We start from the raw sequence: 17,004 nt of genomic DNA on the forward strand, positions 1-17,004 counted from the left end.
TTTGCTATGCTAGAAATTGAACCCAGCATTCTGCTCTACCAGTGAATCACACTCTAGCCTCCCCACCCACCCCCCTGCCTTTAAATTCTTAAGATAATTTAAAAAGCACCTGTAAGCACTGATGGTAATTATCATTTAGTGGTAAGTGGTATACTAAGCAGAAATCAGTCTTTATCATTCATTATAGCTGAACCTCAAAAGCGAAGTATTAGATATGCTTTTAGTTTGATTGAATAATTCTGAATTGAGTTTGAATAAGACATTTTGTCAATACATATAATTTAGACATTTTATAAGTTTATCCTGGGCTTCTTGCAATTATCTTGATATAGAGAAACTTTAAACAAATTATTGTTAGGAAAAACGGACTTCTGCTATGAGAATCTGGTTTACATTTATGAATTTCTTTCTAATTTAACCTTATTTCCAGGTTCCTAATATTTTCCAGAAAAGGAACATCATTAATCTGGAGGTGAATGACATCATTATACTTTCATAGTTAAATAACACAGTTACTGCTTAAAGAAACCCCCTCCCCTTTTTTTTTAAACAGTGTCTCGCTATGTAGTTCATGCTGGCCTTGAACTCACTATGTAGCCCAGGCTGGCCTTGAACTCTCAGTAATTCTCCTGCTTCAGCCTCCTGAGTGCTGAGTTTACAGGCATGTGCCACTATGATTGGTTTAAAGGAACTATGGTCAGACCCTTCATTTCGAACATAAACTGAGTTTTGCAATAAATGACTTATTCCAGTGTCCATATCTTTGATGTCATTTCTTACTAAGAAGTCACAAAAGCTTCCTCAGATAACGTATTACAGAAGTGTATCCAAAGACTGCAAAAGGGTGGAGAGCAGAGCCATGCTGTAATATGATGGAAAGCACACCAATCTGGGAGTCAGGAAGACTCAATTCTAGCGTCTCTACAGCTATTAGCTGGCTGGCTCTGCCCCTAAAGTTGATTAACTTAGCAGGTTCTCAGTGCTTTCTTTTAAAAATAAAGAAAGTGATATTTAACTTTTATGTCTTAGGGAATTAGAACTACTATATGGATAATGTCTATTGTATATATAAACACTAATCACACTGAGCTGAGAAGTAAAGCTAATTAATTTTAAATATTACTACTAAGGATAAAATAATATATAATATAGCTGGAGGTCTACATTTATCAACATTTAAGATGTATTATAGGTTAAAATTTTTCTCCAATATATTTTAATTTTAATATAATTGAATTTATCAATACTTTGGTTTATAAGTAATAGATACATATTTTATACATATAAACATAAAAATTAAATATTGTTTTCCCTTTTATTAATTTAAGAAATGGGTTTTAATGTGTTTATTTAGGTGGGCTAATGTATATCACATGTAAGCCTATTTTAATAAAGGAAGAAAATATGATTTTTATTCTTTTTAAAATTATGAAATACATTATATATACATAAGAATGTATGAACTTATATATACAATTTAAAGTGAAATAAAGTGAATATTAGGTGTCTTCTGTTTGGGTAACATCTCAAACCAAAGCAGACAGAGAAAGAGAGAGAGAAGTTCTCACATCTTAAAGGTTCTATCACATCCCTAGGCCAAGGCCATCCTAAGGACCAAGACGTTCAACATCCAGGCTATAGCAGTTATGATACTTTTTTTTTTTTTGCACATTGTCAAAATTTTTTTTTCCTATGCCAAAATAATAAAGATACCTTCAGGGTGAATCTGCTTTCTGTCACTGTGACAAAACACCTGAGAAAAACAACTTAAAGGAGGAAAAGTTTATTTTGACTCACGGTTTCAGAAGTTTTAGTCCATACTCTGCTGGCTCCATTACATCATGGTACTGGGAGCTTGTGGAGGATGAAGTTGTTCACATCAGGGGTCTTGGCCAACAGGAAAGGTAGTGGAGAGGAAGACAGAAAAGGAGATACAGCTCCCCAGGATCCACCTTCAGCTAGTTTCCACCTCCTAAATTTCCATCATGTCCCATAATGCCACCAAAGAATCAGTCCATCAATGGATTAATCCATGACGAGGTCAGAACCTTCATGATCCAATCACCTCTCCAAAGCCCAATAGCTGGCAACCAAAGTTTTGAGGCATGGTTTTTTGGGGGACATTTTAGGTTCAGCCATATGTACGAATGAGTAAGACATACATATTCTTTAGATTCATTTTTATGTACCTGTGTTAGATACCTCCTATTTGCCTTTCTGTGCTTACTCTTTTCCACCTTCTCTCCACTAGGAGAGGCTGATTTGTGTGTTATATTAGTGGCTCCTACTCCCTGAATGGTTTCAGCCAATGGGTAGCTCCAGCAACAGATCAGAGAGCAGGGAGAGTGACATCAGAGCATTACCAACTAGTCTTGCTCTCTCAAGGTTGCTGTGGACTGGTTATACCCGGACACTGAGGGTTACTGCTTCGGTCAAGATGGTATGACCCTCTTTCTGGGTCTTCCCAGAAAAGGAAAGGTCTTCTTTTCTTCTGGGCAAAAAGTGATAACAGCTTCTTAGAAAGAATGGAAGTCTAAAAATTAGACATTAAGGATTATTTAAGGATTTGCCTTGGAAGAACAAAGCAAGTATTTTTTCTTAGTATGAGATGGTGGTATTTTTCACATGATACAGAAATTTCAGGAGAAATAGACTGTGAAAGACTTTTTAAAAATTAAAATTATATTACTGAATGCAAACTATGTGCCTTGCTCTGTGCTAGGTGCTTTACATAATTTATCTTACTAAATCCATGATGATCTCATGAGATAGATTTTTTTGGTAAATATGTTTGCCCCCTATGTAGCCCAGACTGGGCTTGAACTCCTGCCTCAGCCTCCTGAATGCCGGGGTTACAGGTGTGCACCACACCCACCCTCATGAGATAGATTTTATTATCCCTGTTTCACAGATGAGATTTTAAAGATGCTTCTTCAAGATCATAGAGCTAGATAGTAAGTAGTAGAATTAGAATCATTTAAACCGGGTCTGCCTGATTCCAAAGCCCATTCTGTTAATTTCCTTGCTGTGAATGTGCACATTATACCACTAAATTAATCTTCAAGGAAGAATGTCCTTTTAGAACATAGTTTTAGTTAAGTGATCAGGATATAGTTCTAGAGGAATTATCTGGCTGATGATCTCAATAGAGTAAGGAGCAAAGTGGCAAGGAAATAAAGATAGTAGTGACATACCAGTTATTTGTTAAATCTAATAATAAAAGGGTGGGAATGAATAGTATTAATTGGTAGAAAAGTGCCATTTTTTCCCCATGAATTCTATGCCATTCAAAGCCTGCTCTGTTCATCCTGAGAAATGCTTGGCCAGCTCTCTTTGAGGAGTTTCACTACATCTTCCAATAGTGATGTCCCAGGTGATGTTCCTATCCTCACAGGAAAAAAGAAGCTAGACAATGAGCTTCTCTGGGGGCAAATCACCTCATTCATCTCTGTATTCCACCCACAGAGCCTGGTATGCTGTGAACTAAACATAGTGATTTGGGGCCTACAATCTCAATCTTTCTGCAGGGCTTGTTTATTCTCATTAGCATTAGTACTGTGAATATCTTCCAGGTCACTTTGTCCTTGCAATAGAGAAAAATATATTTATGTCTGCCATGCTTCTGGCTTTCCTTCCTAATGGCTCTCCTACCTAATATTTAAGCACAGACAGGTGCCGTTTAACAAAACACTTATAAGAAGGTTGGGAGAATAATCAGCTTTAACCTTGGATTGCAACTCTCAAAAGAGAGAGATCATTGCTATCACAGGAAACAGAAGTTCTCTGAGGATAGCAGTCAAAATGTAAAATGAAAACTAATGCCCAGGTCCATGGTGAGCAGGTAATGGAATAGGTAATTAGGAGCCACTTTTCTCCCCATCCCAGATAAGCAAAGACCAAAAATAAATAAACAAACAAACAAAAAACCTAGTGCATCCTATCTCTGAATTATGGCAGGTTTTATAAGAATGGTATGGAACTTCTTAAAAATGAAAACACAGCTCAGCTAACTAGATCTTGCAGCTTTCTTGTTTTTATTGTATTTTTTTCTTTCTTCAATTCATATTTTATGCTTTATAAAAATCTTTCATAAAACATCTTTTCTGTGAAAAGTCATAATAATAACAGTTTAATAACAATTATTAAATTATGGAACATAGTAAGTGTTAGTCAAATAATTGGTAAAAGTAAATATGAAAAAGAAGTGCTGTGAAGACTATTTAAAAACCTATTGGGCCAGTGATTTAGCTCAGTGGTGCCACCATGTGCCTTGCAAGCCCAGGGTCCCTAGTTTGATGCCCGGTACCAAAAAAAAAACCAAAAAAGAACCTATTAGCAAAAGAGCACATACAGAGTCAGGGATGTAGCTCAGTGGTGCTACACCTGCCTGGCAAGCACAAGGTCTTGACTTTGATCCTTGGTACTGGAAAAGAAAACAACAGCACATACATTTAACTAACAATAAGGAAAAAGGATGAGCAGAATGTAAATTATACACATGATGGACCTATAATAGTAATAACAATGATACTATTTACAGATTACAGTTCCTATTGAAGAATTGAAATAAATAGGAGGCCATGGAAGATTGCAAAATATAGAACAGCTACCTCTCATTTCTGGTTTAAACTTTGGAAATTGAATTAGAAATATTTAAAGAGAGTGATTGACGATAGTGTGGCAGAGAGAAAGTGATGCTTTGAAGGAGAGCTTTGCTTGCTCATTTTAATCTCTGCAATAAGATGACATGAAAAAATATAGCGCTTAAAGAAAATATCTGATCTAATTGATGTGACAGAGGTTTTTAAAATAAGACATGGAAGACTAAGAACTAAGATAAAAAACAGTTCAAGGTGAATTTGAATGTTTCATGTTTTTGACAACAAAGAGACTATAAACTGTTTTTTAAATTTAGAGAAAAGTTTTCCAAGACTGAGAATCTCTCATATTTCATTTAGCCAGTCAATTTGAAGGTTTTCTAAGTAAATAAAAAATTAGATACTTTGTAATCTATTTTCTTTTTATAAGTAATTCTTTTCCTTGAAGGTGGCCTATCAAATTTAGAGGAAAAGATAACTCTTCCTAAATAAAGGAGAATAAAACTTAAAAATTATTTTCATCTTATGGAAAAAAATTTAGTTGGTAAAAATTTGTTTGCAAAGTACCACAAAACTTAGTATAAATAGTAATATGATCCAGTTTAATATAAATTTTAATGCATTTTCCTTTATGATTCACTTAGTTCATCTAAAATGTTACCCTAAGCTGAGCGTGGTGGTGCACACCTGTGGTGCCAGCGCTTGTGAGGCCGAGGCAGGAAGATTGCTGTGATTTTGAGGACAGCCTGGGCCTCATAGTGAGTTCAAGGCCAGCCTTAAATAACTTGCCTCAAAAAACAAACAAACATGTTACTCCATTGATGTTAGAATTTTAAATTATAGTAGTAGCATGATAATGAAATTATCATAATAGAATGGAGATGAAAAGTGTATTCATACTTTGTAATGTTTTACATTGACTTGACCTGATCTCAAGTCTCAGTATTTTTGTGGAGAAAAGTTAAAGTTATATCTCCAGGATTGAACTAGAATAATATATCTAATTTGTTTAGAAGATCATTAGCCACTGTAAAATAAAAATATATCAGATATATAATGCCTCAATGAAAACAAATTACAGTATTATTCTAAGTTCAATAAAATAAAGATATCCCATTTATACATTTATGCTCCCTTTCCCAGATAGTGTAGCCTGTAGCATCTCATAAATCCTAGCTAATTACAAGTCAAAACAAAAGTTAATGATAAGTTTAATATGTTTCCCTTTTCCATCTAATGAATCAATTTCAGACATATAAAATGCTAGGGGACTAGAACCGAAATGTGAAAACTTTAAATAACTTTAGGTTCTGTTTTTGAAGAACTTTGCAAACAGTGGCATTGCCCTCAATGGAAAACTGCTTCGTGAGGTAGGCTACTCATTCAAAAGCCATTTATTGAGCACTGGCTATGTTCCGGCCATGTTGTGCAAGGTTTTGAGTTGTATAAGGAACAAATATTTCCAAGACAATGTTTCTAGTTATAACCCTAGGGCAGTGAATTACATTTGGAGCTCTTGTCCCTGCAGTCCCTTAAGAAGCCTGTAGACCATGACCCCTTAGCTGCCGTCACAGCTGTCCCTTGCTAGAATGATTGGTTGGGCTGCCAACCTCAGGAGTCCCTTGCCAATGACTCTTTGGTTTACTTCCAAAAAGGACTATTGAACTTTTCTAAGCACATGGGATTTTGTAAATTTAAAGTGACATATAATAACTTCAGTATATCAAAAAATCTTGAATATAGCAATATCATAATTTTATTTTATAATTTGAAAGAGAATAACATGTCTTCATTGATGTTCCCTAAACCAATAGATCACTCTAATGTCAAAATTATCAGAACTGTGGTTTGGCTTGCTAATTTTATTACACTTTATCAAGCTATGCTACTCTAGAAACTTCAATTTTTCTTTCTTTTTCTCATTTAGTTTATTTAAAAGGTATAACATCAATGTCAATAATTCTCCACTGTGCTGTGAATAATTTATCATTGTTTTGATGTGTATAAGCATAGATCTACCCTTATGTGTAGATTTCATGATAGTTTTTCACCCTAGCAAAATTTTCTTTTATCATAAGGAAAGGAGAATATATATCCCTATAAAGAAGTCTTTTTCAGTCCCAGAGATCCAACTGAGGCCAGGCAGGCATGGTGCTGCCAAGCTACATCCCCAGCCCGAGGAAGTCTTTATTTTAACTGCTTGCCATATTTGCAAAATAATATTAGAATTGTGACAGCACATGACACTTCAAGTGAGCTTAAGGATATGTGAGAAATCAATGAGGTCCCGAGTTGGCCACTCTGCTGCCTAATTCTTTGTAATGATAACCTCATGTACTGATAATTTGAGTGTTCAATATTTTTTACAGACCTTCTTTCTAATCTCCATAACAATTTTCTAAAATGAACTTTATAATCTTCATTTTATAGAAGACACTTCATCAAAGAGTAAACACAGCTAGAACTAACATTTGAATCTAGATCAGTTGACTTCCAATTTCCTCTTTCCACACAGCACTTACACTCTAGCAAATCTCAAATTAACCATATGAATCAGGAATGTAGCAGTCCTTTATAAATAGGAAAATCTGAGTTAAATCATCAGTCTCTTCATAAAGAGGTACAATTAATGAAATATTCACCAAGATGTCAGAAATATCTTAGTTCTATATTGCTCTGAAGCAAACTTGTATCCTCATTTAGGAGCGTGATACATACACAGCACAAAGAATCACATCTTTATCATTTATACTTTATTTATCTATTTATTTATTTATTTATTTATTTGCATTGGGGTTTGAACTCAGGGCCTTCACACTAAGTTATATCTCCAACCCTTTTCATGTTTTTTAGACAGGGTCTCACTAAGTTGCTAAATTGCCCAAGCTAGTTTCCAATTCGTGATCCTCCTGTCTCAGCCTCCTAGAGTGCCAGAATTACAGACATGTACCAGCACATCCAGTTTCTCTGCACCATATTTCAAAGCAATAGGAAGCATGTTGATGCTTTTGGTCTTGTAGATTACTGACTATAGGAATTTGTCTTCCTTAATTGGAGAAAGTTTAGCTTTTGAAGAGAATGCATTGCTGCCAACAGGGGTGAGCAAGCTTGTATTCATAACTAGCTATTATCCTCTCCATTTATATTTGTGATTTTAGAACACCACAATATCACTGACATTATGGGTTAAATATGAAGTGAAACAGGAGGATTCATGTATTGAGGGCTTGATACTCAAAGCAATAACATTCAGAGGCGGAGTCTGGAGAAGTGATTGGATCATGAGTGTTTTAACTTAGTGGACCAACTTGCTGATGAAATTATAATTGGATGGCATTATTGAGAGGTGCTGGAAATAGGCGGGGGCCTAGTTAAAGGGGTTAAATCATGAGAGTGACCTTGGGGATTATATCTGGTCCATGGCCCCTTCCTCTCTGGCTCTTTCCCTCTTATTTTCTGGCTGCCATGAGATGAGCAGCTTTCCTTGGCCCACATCTTTCTACCATGATGTTTCTGCCTCTGCACAGACCTAAAAGCAGTGGAGCCAGCTAACCATGGACTGAAACTTCTAAAACTATGAGTCAAAATAATTCTTTCCATCTTTAAGTTGTTTGCTTCAAGTAGTTGGTCACAGTGACAAAAAGCTAACCACTATGTTTCAATCACTTATTAATGAGTTAGTAGATACTGGCTACATACCTCTCTCCACAGGCCACAGTGACAGGTATAAATGGATACTTGCCTCAAATATTCCTTTTGCTTAATGTAGCAGTTATCTAGCAATCCTGCCCCGTTTTCTGCCTCTGACCAGGCTGTCTTGAAGCTTCTTGGCCTGGCTAAAACATGGAATAATATCAGTGGTCTCACAGTCACATTTTCCCAGAAGATGGACAGGGCTGCTTGTTTCTCTTGCAGAGTACTTTGCATACTGCTAATTAAATACTGGTGAAAATGTCACTTTCCATTTGAATAGGTTTTGGATCAGCAGACCTTCCTCCTAAAGCATTTTTTCTGCCCACCTATTTGTCTTTTTCTATTTTTGAACTAATCCTCCCTTCTACTTTTTCATCATAATCACTTCGGTTTTCCCACTAAATAATAAAAAGAAGTCTACTGTGTAAAAAAATTTAAACTTCTTAATTAAGAAAAAAAGTAAGCTTTTCGTCACCTGCTAAGCAAGCACAAGGACCCGAGTTCAATCCCTGGTACCAAAAAAAAAAAAAGAAAAAGAAAAAGAAAAAAGTAAGCTAAATAATTCTGTAGTATTTATCAAAATTATTCAATACCCCCCCCCCCACTGGGAATTGAACTCAGGGGTATTATGCTGTTGAACTACATCCCCAGAACTGTTCAATTTTATTTTGAGACAGTCTCACTAAGTTGCCCAGGCTGGTTGCAAACTTGGATCCTGCTGCTTCATCCTCCTGAATAGCTGGGATCACAGGCATGTGCCACCAGGTCTGCAGTTCATAATTTCTGATTCAGTATTTTCTGCAGTGGGAATCTGGCCTCCTGAAACTCCTATTTTGAATTAAGGTATTGTTTGCAACAGAAAAATTTAAGTATATAAAAAATAATTGGGTAACCATGCTAGAATATAAGGGTAAACATGTTATTATGCAGCTATTAAAATTTTCCTTGTTTTTTAATAATATGATAAAATGTTTACAGTACTTGTAGTGATTTGAATGTGGAGGTTATGTGAATGCCCTAATTCTCAGAACCTGCAAATGTGACTTTATTTAGACAATAGGTCTTTTCAGATGTAATTAAATTAAGTTAAAAACGTTGAGATAGGATCTTCTTGGATTATTTGGGGGGCTCCAAATCCAATGCCAAGTGTCCTTTTAAGAGAAAGAAGAAAAGATACAGGCGTGTAGAGAAGTTAGAAGACAGATGCAGAGATTGGAGTGCTATGGCTTCAGGTTAAGGGCACTGGCAAATCATTAGTAGTTGAAAAAGGCAAAGACCAAGATGCCCCACTTAGATCCTGCAGGAGCAGCACAGCAGCCCTCCCACACCTTGACTTCAGATTTGTGGCCTGTAGAACTTCGAGAGAATGCATTTTTGTTGTTTTAAACTACAAAGTTTTAGTATACTAACAGCCACAGGAAGCTAATGCAATGTGCTAAGTGAATGAAGTTTGATGCAAAAAGATATTTTCATTCTAATATCAACTGTATGAAAAATGTATAAAGAAAAATTTAATGGAAATACACCAACATGTTGGTATAGATGATGAGATTATAGCAGCCTTATTTACTTGCTAGTAATTTCTGTATTTTTAGAATGACTATTATTTGTAATATTAAAAAACTTTGTCCCTTAGGGTTGTGAAAAGCCATGTTCATCAATATGCTAACTACATATAATTCATGATGAGAAAATTGGGAGCAGTCTAATTATTAATATTTGATAATGATTAATTAGATTCTAGATTCTCCTTTTGATGGAATTAAGCTGCCATAATTATGAATAATATGTGGCAATAAAGGAAAAATCTAAGAACAAGGAGACAACATAGTTTAATAGTTAAGACTGTTGACAGTGGGACCAGATCGATTACATTAAAAAAGATATGTTTCTCAATGCATTTTGATATTCTCTTTCTTTTTTTTTTCATTAGGAGAGGATTTTATTTTAAAAGTGTCATCTTAAACTGCAAGGATGTATGTTAACATCACAATTAAACATGCCAAAGGAGAAGCCATGTTGTCAAATGCCCACTTAACCTACCCAAACATCTCAAACCCACACTTTGCAGACCTTCTATATCCCATTTTTTAAAGTTTTTTTTTCCTTTTATTAAACAAGAGCAAGTAGACAGGTACGTGTCAGTAAATGCTAACTGTCCATGTTCACATAGAAGCGGAAGGGTTTTCTTTTTTCCCACAGAGCACGGTGGTGTTGATTCCATACAGTTTGTGTGAGACAGGAGGAGATCAAAATGAATTTAGGACAGAAGGTTGTAGAAACCCTTTTCCCACTGTATTCTGCTCAAGGTATCTCCCCACAAAGTAAGTTGAGAACCATGGTGTTTGAGAAAAGATTTCAAGAACAGGGTGACTGAGCACAAGAGGGGGGAAAAAGACTGCAACTTGCTCCCAGGGTCTGGAGAAAATTTTTTTAAAAAGGAAAAACAGAAGGTTGGAATCCATCAGTGTTCAATTTGTCATCTTCTCCTTCATCCTCCATCCCCTTCTTCATCAATATCTTCCAATCCTTCTTCTTCTGCTTCATCATCATCATCATCATCTTCTTCTTCTTCTCCTTCCCCTTCCTCATCATCCATATCAGGAACCAAGTAGTACTGCAAGGGATTTGGCCAAATATCATCTTTGATGACCTCTCCTAACTCATCTGCACCTGCATCAGAACGGTCGGTAAACCAGGTAAAGAAGCATAAAGAAGGTTCTTCATGCTGCCTCTTCCTACTGGCTTTATTCTGTGTTTGACTTGAACGTTTCGTCAAATCCTTTCCAGATTTCCATTTGATTTCAGTGGATTTTGAAGATGGATCACCACTCTCATTCAGATGAAATTCTTTGGAGAAAACTTTATTTTCGAAGTAAGGATTTTCATCAAAATAAAAATCTATTCTGTAACCTGATTTTATATCTTCAAATTCTGTCACTTCGACTCTGGTCAAATAATGCAATGCCTCTTTGTCTTCCTCCCCAAGCAGTGCAGACACTTGTGGATGGTTAACAAATGTTGTTACCCCAAAATTGGGGATTTTGGCGATCAATTCTGACCTCTTCTGAAAAAATGGTTGGCGGAGTTTGTTATATTTCTGTTCTACTTTCAATACCTCCTCACTGGCTTGTTCATGAAGTCTGTCTATTTCATTTTGTACTTCATCAATATGTTCAATTGCTTCTTGTTCTTTTTCTGAGGTCTCGTCAGCCCCGTCGTGGTTGGAGTTGAGCTCCTTTTTACTGACTTTGGCTGCCGGAGCCGAAGTGGTGCTGCTCCGCGGTCCGGGGAGTGGGGAGGGGGATGAGAAGGGAAGGCGAAGGGGGCAGGCGGGCAGGCGGCTTCCCTCCCGCCACATGCGGGCGGGCGCCCGCTGGGTCGGCCGCCTCCTCCCTCCTCCCGGCGTGGCTCATTCGCCCTTCCCCTCGCGCTCTCGCTCGCTCTGCCCTCTTGATATTCTCTTTCTCAGGTGTCTCACCTGAGGAATAATAAAGCTGATTTGAAGGTTATTTGAGGATCAAATGAATGATAATCTATTTCATATGTTCTAAGGAGAATTTTTCACCTTTTAACATCTCTTGAATTGGGCTGAGACTTAAAACTGATGGCACCATACCTTACAGTCAGAGCCGCTGCCGCCTACTCATGTATTTGCCCATAGCTATTCATGTGGCTGTCACATAGATTGAGTTATATACACTGCTTTAATATACAATTTTTGAGTTTAAATGCCATTGAAAATGCCTTAAGATTCTATTATGGAAATAAAATATTCATGTATGGACAAAGGCATAGAAGTAGAGCAGAAGGGCTTATATTTGATACTTGGTAAAGAAAATATTTGGCTGAAGTGAGTTAGCCAGAAATCCACCCCCCCAATAGCCTGTGCCTGAACTTTACCCGTTTTCCTCCCCAGACTGCTTGTTCAAAGTGATGTTAACTAGTGTCAGGAAAAGGGCCTAAAACCAAGACCAGACCAGGCCACAACAAGCCTTTATTAGGGGAACAGATCTGCCAGGCTGTCTCTGAACAAAGGAGAGACAAAAGCAATATGGCCGGGGCAGGGAGAGTTTTTTATAGAGACTGGGGTGGGGTTTGTAGGGGTTGAGGTGGGGTTGGTTGAGGTAGTGACTAGGGAATGGAGGAGTCAGTGATGTCACTAGATGGTAGGAGGTGAGCGAGTATTAGGTTACTTTCTAGGCGGGAACAGGGGCATGCTGGGAAGAAGGGTTTGTTCTTTGGTGGGAGCAACCATCTTGGCATGATGTCACACAGGGGAGGGGGCAAGGCACATAGGAAGAGGGCAGCTACTATACATAATAGCTGCTGAGGTGGTGGGAGACCTATCAACTAGCACCTAGCTTACCTTGTGGTTAAGAGCAAGGGACAGGACATGTCTTGTGGTTAAAAACAAAGGACAGGACATGTTATACTATAACCCTAACCATAAAGAGAGAAATTTCCTGCCAGATCCCCAAAATTGGATTTGAATCTAACTTGCAATATGCTTCTGTACTCCTGTACTTGCTCAAAGATGAGATCATGACATTCTATTGTGTGGTTTTTCCCTTTAAAAGCTGGGCTTCCTTGCTTGATAGGTACCAAGGAAGATGGGAGCATGAGCTCATCCTTGGTTGCCAGCTATTAAAAAGACTAATTTGGACATTGTCATGGCTTGGTTTTATCACTGAGACAGCTATAACACTGCCCTGAAGGAAAGACTGCAATTCCACATATTCATCAGAGCAACCTTAAAGAGGAAGCTGGGCTGCATTTTGTGACTGAGATTTGGGTCTATCATAGCCTAGCCAATACCACGAGAAACTGGAAGCCCTTAGAATTGTGAAGGAGATTTCAGAGTAATGAGAGGCTGGTATGACCAATTCATATTTTGTGCAGAACTATCATTAAGAGTCAACTACAAATATGTCAGAAATTTACTGCTGCCTTTAGATAGTTGTTTAACTTCCAGAGACACGTGGTTCAATTGGAAAAAGAAAAACCCACTATATGTTGTTTGTGTTATATTGTTATGGGCAGTTTTTTGAAAAAAGTTATTTCTTAGTGATATAAAAGATATTGGTATATCATACAATCAATAATGTCTTAGTTTCAATAAAATATGATATAAGGAAATTTCTAATCACTATATCTGGTACATTATATGTATTTTCTAAATGTTAGTTATATACAGTATAATCTGGAAAAAATATTACAAAGTTGTATGTGTACATATCTCATTACAAAAAAAACCCCCAAATATTTAGAGGAAATATACACAAAGGTAAATGATATTATGCTAGGTTGATTAATGGATTTTTTCTTTTCAAATCATTGTAGCAATGTGTCATTTTTGATATTTAAAAAATTTTTAATCAAAAACCGTTTGATGAGAATGGGAAAAAATTAACAGTTTAAGAGGTATATAAACGTAAACTTTTCTTCCATCTTAGACTCTATGTTTATTTTCCTAGAAGCAATTACTGTTTTCATTTTTAATATTACCTTCTTGAGTTTTTCTATGTATATATGTGTTTATATGTGTAACTGAATATGTACACACACTTTATTCTTCAAAAATGAAAATACACTTTACATACTATTTTCTACTTTTATTTGGAATCTAATGATATAAACATGAATACCATTCCACAGCCCATAAAAATCTTACTCCTTTTTGATACCCACATAGTATTAGTATCTGTTAGGATTCAGCACAAGAAACAGAAACCATTCTAGGAATGTCAGATAGAAAGGGGTTTTTTTTTTTTGGTACCAGGGGATCGAACTCAGGGCCTTGCGCTTACAAGGCAGGCGGTGGATACACTGAGCTAAATCCCTGGGCAAAAGGGTTTTGAAGTAGGACATGAGGTACTCACCAAATTGTTGGATGAGTTCCTGGAGCAGAAGACAGGTATCCAGTCCTGAACCAATTTCAAGTCAAGGGCACACCACTGTGATCTAGACAGCAACAAATTGCTGCTGCTTCCACAACGTGAGCTCCATAGCTTGCCTCAGTTCTCCTGAAGCTGCTGACTACACACTGACTGCTGCTTCTGGGCATCTGCTTCTAGATTATGACAAAACTGATAACTAGACACTAGCATGCTGAGTCTGGCTGCAAACACTAATGAGCTAGCAGCTTATTATGCAGGAGATTTCCATTTCCAGATCTCATACACGATTCTCATTGGTAGAAGCAAATTCTCATCCAGAACTCTAGTTACAAGAGATTTGAGAACAGTGGTTTCTTCCTTCAGGCATGAACATAACAAGGGTAGAAATGGATGATCAGTAGCAAGTCACTACAAGCACAGGGCTCTGCAGCACCATTCTACTGTAAATTATTCAGTTGGTCCCCAGTTGTGGGGGAGAGTATGTGTGATATGTAAGCCTGTTATAGAATTTTGTTTTTACAATGTGACAACTGAAATATGATTCTGAAAAATTATTAGAGAACAATAAATTCTAAGGAAAATCGGTGTTATCAGTAGGTTGTAAACATCTTTACATAAATAACAAAACTGTCTGAAACACAAAATAGCATTAGTAGTTAAATTATATCATCAAGGATAAAAAAGGATAGATTTTAAAAAGATTTTAATGTTTAATCATGGAACATTTTTTTCATTTTATTTTTATTTTTTAAAATTTTATTTTATTTTATTTTATTTTTTTGTACCAGGGATCAAACTTGGGTCCTTGCACTTGTGCAGCAGGCAGCAAAACCACTGAGCTAAGTCCCTGGCCCTTAAAATTTTATTTCATTGGTACATTCCAGGTATACAATACAAAGACATTCATCATTGGAAACTTGCACTTCTACATAATCCCTCCTGGGTCCTACCTTTCCCCCTTCCCCTGCCCTCCCTTCAACCCCTCCATCCCTCCACACCCACAAAGACTCTGCTTCCACTCTTTCAGTCTCTCATATTAATTCCATTCCCTTCTTTCCTTTCCTCCACCTCCCCCACTTCCCTTTCCCCTTTGTCCCTTTTCATCCTATTTCACATTATCTCTTATAACTTTCAGTCCTTATTTACACTTTCAGTTTCTCACACTAGAGAAACTATTCAGTATTTAAACATGCATGTCCTATTAATTTCACTTGAGTATTGCCTCAATATGCATCCATTTACCTATAAATGTCTCTAATTTCTCATTTTTTGTGGCTGAGTAGTACTCCATTTTTTAAAAAACCCCACATTTTCTTAATCCAGTCTCCAGTTGATTGGCATCTGGGCTACTTCCAAGTTTTAGCTGTTACACACTGTGCCGCTATGAACATGGGTGCACATATATCACTGTGGTATGATTCTTTTAATTTTGGGGGGAAGATACCCAGCAGGGGAATAGCTGGGTCAAGTGGGACTTCCAGTCCTAGTACTTTGAGGTATCTCCATACTGATTTCCACAGTGCTTGCACCAGTCTACACTCCCACCAGCAGTGGAGCAGGGTTCCTCTTTCCCCACAGCCCCGTCAGCATTTGTTATTGGTTGATTTCATGATAGCAGCCATTCTTTCTGAAGTGAAGTGGAATCTCAGCATTGTTTTCATTTGCATCTCTCGAATGACCAGTGATGTTGAACATTTTTTCATGTATTTATTTGCTATTTCTACTTTGTGTGAGAAATGTCTGTTCATTTCAGATGCCCATTTTTGGATTGGGTCTTTAAATTTGGGAGGTCTGATCTTTTTAAGTTCTTTATAGATTCGAGATAGTAGACCTTTGTTTGAGGAAGAGCAGGTGAAGATGTTTTCCCACATTATGGGTTGTCTCTTCACACTGCTGGTGGTTTCTCTTGCTGTGCAGAAGCCTTTTAATAAGAAGAGATCCCACTTGTTGATTGTTTGTGCTAGTTCATGGGCAACTGAGGTTTTGTTCATAAAATTTTTTCCTACACCAACGTTTTCAAGGGTTCTACCTAACCTCTGTTCCAACTGGTTCAGAATTTCTATTTTAATATTTAGATCTTTAATCCATTTTGATTTTAGTTTAGTGCATGGCAAGAGATATAGGTCTAGTTTTAATCCTTGGCAAGTTGCAACCCAATTTTTCCAGCACCATTTATTAGAGAGGCTATCTTTCTTCCAGTGAGGGTGTTTGGTTCCTTTAATGAAGATGAGATGGCTGAGTGTGTCTGGCATTGTTTCTGCATCTTCCAATCTGTTCCACTGGTCCTCAGGTCTGTTTCTTCACCAGTACCATGCTGTTTTTATCACAGTAGCTTTGTAGTATAGTTGCAGTTGGAGATTGTGATATCCCCTGCCATGTCTCTGTTACCTAGAATTGCTTTTGTTATTCTGGGTCTCTTCTTGTTCCAAATGAATTTTTGGTTTGTCTTCTCATGGTCCGTGAAGTAAGCTGCTGGGATCTCAATTGGAATTGCATTAAATCTATATAGCAGTTTTGGAAGTATGGCCATTTTCACTCTATTAATCCTTCCTACCCAGGACCAGGGGATGTCTGCCCATTTTCTGATATCATCTTCAATCTCTCTTTTCAGAGTGCCATAGTTTTCAGAGAAGAGGTCTTTGATTTCTTTCCTTAGGTTGATTCCTAGGTATTTCAGTTTTTTGGATGCTATTGTGAAAGGAATTGTTTGCTCTATTTCTCTCTCAGTGAGTCTGTTGCTTGTGTAGAGGAAAGCTATTGATTTTTGTGTGTTGACCTTGTAACCAGCTACTTGACTGAATTTGGTTATTAAG

The 17,004-nt window shown here is 37.0% G+C and overlaps 1 pseudogene; it reads right to left on the reverse strand.

Annotated features, from left to right (window-relative positions):
- Positions 1-1,343: 1,343 nt before the first annotated feature.
- LOC147826560 (protein SET-like) lies at positions 1,344-13,406 on the reverse strand (annotated as a pseudogene).
- Positions 13,407-17,004: the final 3,598 nt, after the last annotated feature.

Source organism: Heterocephalus glaber, unplaced genomic scaffold (assembly GCF_053883595.1).
Source record: "Heterocephalus glaber isolate CG9 unplaced genomic scaffold, H.glaber_assembly_v1.0 deba00001465, whole genome shotgun sequence".
In the NCBI taxonomy this organism is placed as follows: Eukaryota; Metazoa; Chordata; class Mammalia; order Rodentia; family Bathyergidae; genus Heterocephalus; species Heterocephalus glaber.